Source organism: Engraulis encrasicolus, chromosome 23, assembly GCF_034702125.1.
Source record: "Engraulis encrasicolus isolate BLACKSEA-1 chromosome 23, IST_EnEncr_1.0, whole genome shotgun sequence".
Taxonomy (NCBI): Eukaryota; Metazoa; Chordata; class Actinopteri; order Clupeiformes; family Engraulidae; genus Engraulis; species Engraulis encrasicolus.
This window is the reverse complement of record NC_085879.1, coordinates 26,591,133-26,597,620: the sequence shown is the minus strand read 5'-3', so window position 1 is coordinate 26,597,620 and position 6,488 is coordinate 26,591,133.

The window sequence follows — 6,488 nt, the reverse complement described above, 5'->3', positions numbered from 1 at the left end:
TCGGCGGCCCTGGCTGCCGCTGCCTCTTGCTCTCATATCAGCGCAGGACACCTGTCTGTGCCCAATCACAGGCACACTGTGCTGTGAAGACCACACACTCCACAACTGCGGGGTGAAGAAGGATGGGAGGAGTGGGGAGTCGGGGGTCGGGGGGCTTATATCCAAAAGCTTCCAAAAACTACACACAAATTCCACCATATTGGACTTAATTGCCAGTCAACATGGTTGCTTTCTTCAACCCGCTGAGATAATGACAAGCCTGGGGTTCACTGTTACCCCAGGTGTCGGAATTTTAAAACCATTAGCTTCCTAATGGTACTTTTTTGTTTGAAATGGAGGGCACGTCGTATTAAGGGCTCTGTAATCGCTGAGGGAAAAAAGAAAGAAAGGGCAATGTGGTTTAATGAACGAACTGTCAGTGGGAAATATAAAATGGATTACCTAACGATTAGTTTATGGCTGAGTCATTGTGTTGGGAGAGGTGCACATGCCTCTACTGTTGATAGTTTCAAGACCAGACTTACGACAAAGCTTTTCTCTGATGCCTTCTCTTAGAGATCAAAATGTTTCTGATATTTTTATCTGTCTTTTTTCCTTATTTCTTGCTGTTATCTTTAGTTCTTTTTATTCTCTTTTCACCTGCCATGCTTTATGCTTTTATTTTTATTTTTGTTTAATGTTATTTTATTTTAACTCATTTTTAGCTTACTTTACAGTACAGCACGTTGAATTGCATTCATGTATGAAATGCGCTATACAAATAAAATGGCCTTGCCTTGCCTTGTCAGCTTTGGATGAACATGAAATGTAAAGGCTTGTTCACATCTACAACGGTACAAGATGGCCATAGCACTGAAGAACAGTATGAGAATCAGCAACATTAAATTAATTTAGTAAACACTTAAAATCATGGCTACTGGATAATCAAAATTGCCAACATAACTCAACTGCCTATTGGTAGATGTTCTTTTTAACTTATTTTTGTGTTGTTTATTATAAAATGTGTGCATTGATTTGCATTGACTGAAGAGCACAGGGGTCCGTATCTCGAAAGCGTCTTTGCTAACAACGGTAGCAACGTCCTTCGTAAGAGCGACTCAACTCTCTCTTGACAGCGACGCCTACCACTAAATCCAAGGGAATGGTGTTATATCTTAAGACGGTCTTAAGACGGTTAGCAACGACAAGAATCGAGAAACGGACCCCAGGTCTATACTTACATTGTAAGGTCCTACAGAATATGGAGGCCGTATGCGCCGCTTTACAGTGATGTCATGGATTTCCATGCCATAACCTTCTTTTCTACTGCTATGCCTCTCCATCACGTCACTGTTTGATGATCTCATCCACATCTTGGCTCGTGTCATCAAAATGGGCCCTCACGACTTCCTGGTAATCCACAGGCTTTGGAGTGCAATAAGAGGAGATCTGTCCCCGTCACCTCACCCTCAAGTGCAGAGCTGGACTGGGGGAGAAATAGGCCCCGGCACTTTTGTCTTAAAGGGGCCCCTCATTATTAGCAGGGCAGAACTGACTGACCGGTGGGCCCCACACCCTCATAGGGGCCCATGAGGGTATGGGGCCCACCGGGAAATGCCCTCTATGCCAGATGACCAGTCCAGCCCTGCTCAAGTGGCTTTCCTGTCTTCACAAGGTCTATCCCTCTCACTTGTCCTTTCATCTCCCCCTCTCTCTCTCTCTCTGTCTCTCTCTCTCTCTCTCCCTCTCCCTCTCTCTCTCACTTTCAAGAAAATCTTCCAGCTCACCAACCACCATAGGCGTAATGGATGCTGACCGATTTAATTACATGTTGTGATGAAGGTGTTGTATCTCGTCTCAGTATACGCCTGTTGTGTTCCAGACACACAGAATGAGGCAACCGTGAGCGCGTAGGAGGACTACTGATGTAGAGCTTAGTCATTGTGTGTGTGTGTGCATCCGTCGATGTTTTCTCTTCTACGCTGGCGAAAAACATCTCATTACCGTTTTGATGGTGGGGCTGTGGCTCTTAAGCCCATCTCCCTCCTGATTCCCCTGGCTACCAGGCACTCCACATCTACTCTCTCTAGAGGAAGACACTATTGAGAGGAGAGTTCGTGCCAGGACAGAGGACACATTAACTCAGAAATGTGCATACACACACACACGCACGCACGCACGCTACCTGTGACGTCATTCACGCAACTGTTGCGAGGCTACAAACGCAGCATACAGAGGCTTTCTTCGCCATCACGGGGGATTTTAACCACGTCACCCTTAACTCCACCCTCACCAACTTTCATCAGTTTGTTGATTGTGCAACTAGGAAAAATAAAACCATTGACCTCCTGTATGCAAACGTGAAGGATGCATATAGTGCCACCCCCCTTCCTCCACTGGGTTTCTCTGACCACATTGTTTGATACATCTACAGCGTCTGTACATCCCAAAAGTACAAAGGCTCCCAGTTACCACACACACTTTTAGAGTATGGTCACCAGAAACTGAGGAGGCACTAAGGGACTGCTTTGAAACCACTGACTGGAGTCTATTGCAGGGCAGTGATGACCTGGAGGAGGCCACAGCATGTACTACTGACTACATAAACTTCTGCATGGACATTGTTGTACCAACAAAGACTATTCGCTGCTACCCCAACAACAAACCCTGGGTAACCAGAGATGTCAAGCAACTCCTCAATAGGAAAAAGAAGCTTTTTAAAGAAAACAACTTGACAGAGCTGAGGAGTGTGCAGCGAGAGCTCAAAAGCAGAATGAAGGAGGCCAAGGTGGCATATGGGAAGAAGGTGGAAATGAAAATGAAGGACAATGCTAAAGAGGCATGGCAGGGGATAAAAAAGATCACTGGGTGTGGAAAGAAGAGAGGTATGGCAGAAGGCGACCTGTCAATGTGCAATGACTTAAACCATTTTTACAACCGGTTTGGAAACTCTGACACAGAGGGCAGCATTTCCCTTGTCACCTCTATCCCTACACCCCCCCCAGCCCACACTTGACAACCACTCTTTAGCAGGCTCCCATCTCCCCCACTCACAACCCCCCATTCCCGTTACTACTTCACCCAGCATCACTAACAGGGACACTTCATCCCCACACCCTCCTACTCTGCCTATGGTCACCACTCCCACCATCATCAACAATGCAGCAGTATCCCCACCAATGGACACAGCAGGCTCACAAATCCCCACTACCTCTATCCCCCTCCCCTGCTCCTCACTTCTGCGACTTGGAACAAACCCAACACCCACCCCTTTCCCACTCCCCCCTTACCCCAACCCAGCACTCCCACAGCCGACAATTACCACTGATCAAGTTAGAGGAACACTGAAAAGACTTAAGTCCAAGGCGGCCGGCCCTGATGGCATCTGTGCAAGAATGCTAAAGACATGTGCTGAGGAATTAGCTGAGCCTCTTCATCACCTTTTTAATAGGAGTCTACAAGAAGGCAAAGTTCCTATCTTGTGGAAAACGTCATGTCTGGTGCCTGTTCCAAAGAAAACTCACCCTAAAGAACTTAATGATTACAGACCGGTTGCCCTCACCTCACACCTAATGAAAACTTTTGAACGAGTGCTGCTGCGCAACTTTCTCAAACCCCAGGTACGCCACGCACTGGATCCTCTGCAGTTCGCCTACCAAGAGAACGTGGGAGTGGAGGATGCTATCCTGTACCTTCTTCACAGGGTACACGCTCACTTGGATAAGGGTGACTGTGCTGTGAGAATCATGTTTTTTGACTTCTCCAGCGCATTCAACACCATACAACCACTGCTGCTGAGAGAGAAATTGGTGCGGATTGGAGTGCAGCCTAGCCTGGTAACCTGGATCACTGATTACCTCACAGAGCGGCCCCAGTTTGTAAGGATGGGTGACATAACATCGGAGACAGTGATTAGCAGCACAGGAGCGCCACAAGGAACGGTTCTCTCCCCCGTGCTCTTCACCCTGTATACGACTGACTTCAGCTACAACTCTGGGACATGCCACATGCAGAAGTTCTCAGACGACACTGCAATTGTGGGGTGTATCAGAGACGGTCAGGAGGAGGAGTACAGGGGACTGGTGGATGACTTTGTAGGATGGTGCCAAAACAATCAGCTGCACCTGAACACCACCAAAACCAAGGAAATGGTGATCGATTTCAGGCGCTCCACCTCGCCCTTGGTGCCTGTTTCTATTGGGGGAGATAATGTGGAGACTGTCTGTACTTACAAGTACTTAGGAGTGCACCTTGACAATAAGCTGGACTGGTCCACACATTCTGATGCACTTTACAGGAAAGGCCAAAGCAGGCTCTATTTCCTCAGAAGGCTGAGGTCCTTCAATGTCTGCAGCCAACTTCTGCTTATGTTCTACCAGTCTGTCATGGCCAGTGTGCTCTTCTACGCTGTGACTTGCTGGGGTGGAAGCATTAGGAGGAGAGATGCTGGACGCCTTGACAGACTGGTGAGGAAGGCGGGGTCAGTGGTGGGCATGGAGCTGCAGTCACTCACCTCAACAGCTGAGAGCAGAACACTGAGCAGACTGGACTCTATTATGGACAATCAGCATCACCCCCTTAACGCCACCTTCACTAACCAACTGAGTCTGTTCAGTCACAGACTCCGTGCTTTCACCTGCAGGACAGATAGGCTAAGGAGGTCCTTTGTCCCTTGGGCCATTCAACTGTTTAACAGTATACAGAAGGACACTAAGAAGGACATCATTATTGGGGATTGGACTGCCTGAGATGCCAGAGCTGGCCCAGATCTGGAACCTCTTGGCATGTGTGTGTGTGTTTGTGTCTGTGTGTCTGTGTCTGTGTTTGCTTTTATGTAGCTACTTGACAGCTGAATTTCCCCCTGGGGATCAATAAAGTTTCTCTACTCTACTCTACTCTACGCACACACGCACGCACACACACACACATATTGAACTCAGAAATGTGTATGGACACACAAGCGCGCACACACACACGCGCACGCACACACACACACACAAATGGAACTGAACTAAAAAATGATATTAGTTGGCCCGTGCTGATGCAGTGTGAATTGTCTTGCCACTCAGTGACTAATTTGTTTGTGGCCTTCGCTCCCTCTGACGATTCTACCAAGCTATTTTCCATCCGTCTACCGGAGGTCAGCTGCGCTACATCTCAGTTTTGCCCTTACTGACAGATAGCAGTGCTGCTGCATCTCTTTATAATTGAGGAGTTTGGTTACAAAACGCTATACATCCTTTTTGATCAATTTGAGTAAAAATCTGTTTTAGGCAAGAAAGTGGTAGGCTGAAAATGGGGCAGTATTGCACGGTGGATATTGTGTTTTGATGAAAACTGACTATTTGCTTTTCAAGCGTGGTCATAGCATTGTGAATCTGGCTCTAACTTAGGAATGGGCATAATTAACCGATTAACCGATGATTGATCATTAAACATTAAGTCGAAGAAATTCATTTTCGCCGACGAACCGTTAAACAAAAACTTGAATGTAGGTTGTTCTGCCTTCCATTTAATTCCATGCCTGAGTTTAGTTTCTCTCACGTAAATCCTATGGTGAATACCGCCACCTAGTGGACTTTCTCGCGGTACTGCGCCTTAAGCGCAACTCTACTTCCTGTTTAGTTGCAGCCAGTTTTTTCAAGTGTTTTCTGCCGTAAAGCCACCGGACTTCATCTCTCCCGCAATTCATATCTTTTCACACTTGAGCCTTGGACAATATAAGTCTGTAAGTGATCATTTTGTGTTGGATATTGTTTGAAACGAAATTGCATTGCTATTTTGAGGTAAATTTCGATCTATTTGGCTCTAGAAATTATGTTTTCTTTGCCTGGAAATGTTGGCTAATCTCATTCTACTTTCGGTTAGAAAATGACAAAGTGTACTGTAATTACTGCAATGTGAATTACAAATACAGTTAATCGACAACGTCCATGATGTATCACTTGAACACCGCGCACCCAAGCCTTGTAAAAGACGGCGGTGGTTCATCTCAACATAGCCTCGCATTGATGTCTGCACCGTTATGTGCCATCGTTGTTGGCTCGCAATTTGAAGCCTCCCTCGTTTGCGCATTTCAGGTTTAACTTTTCTTGTTAATCACTTGACACTTGTGTTGTTAATAAAAACAAATCCTCAAAGAAAAACATGATGTTTTTGATGTATTTTTGTTATACAAGAGTATAGGGCATGGTGGGCCTAAATGTGTGCTGTTTTTAATATAAAAATGTTAATGGTTAACCGATTATTAATCATTAATTCTCCCGACGATCGACGAAGAAATGTTCACCGTATGCCCATCCCTACTCTAACTCATTTTTTTGTAATGGTGTTTATGTTTATGGCGTTTTGGAACCAAATGATTAGTATCTTTCCAATGCCCTGTCTGGATATAACCTCGCCTTATCATATATGCTCTATGAAATGTATCAGAAATGTGTCAGAAATGACACAAACTCGCCAAATGGTCCCACTCACACACCTGAGAACACTCATGGAATTGATGTTAA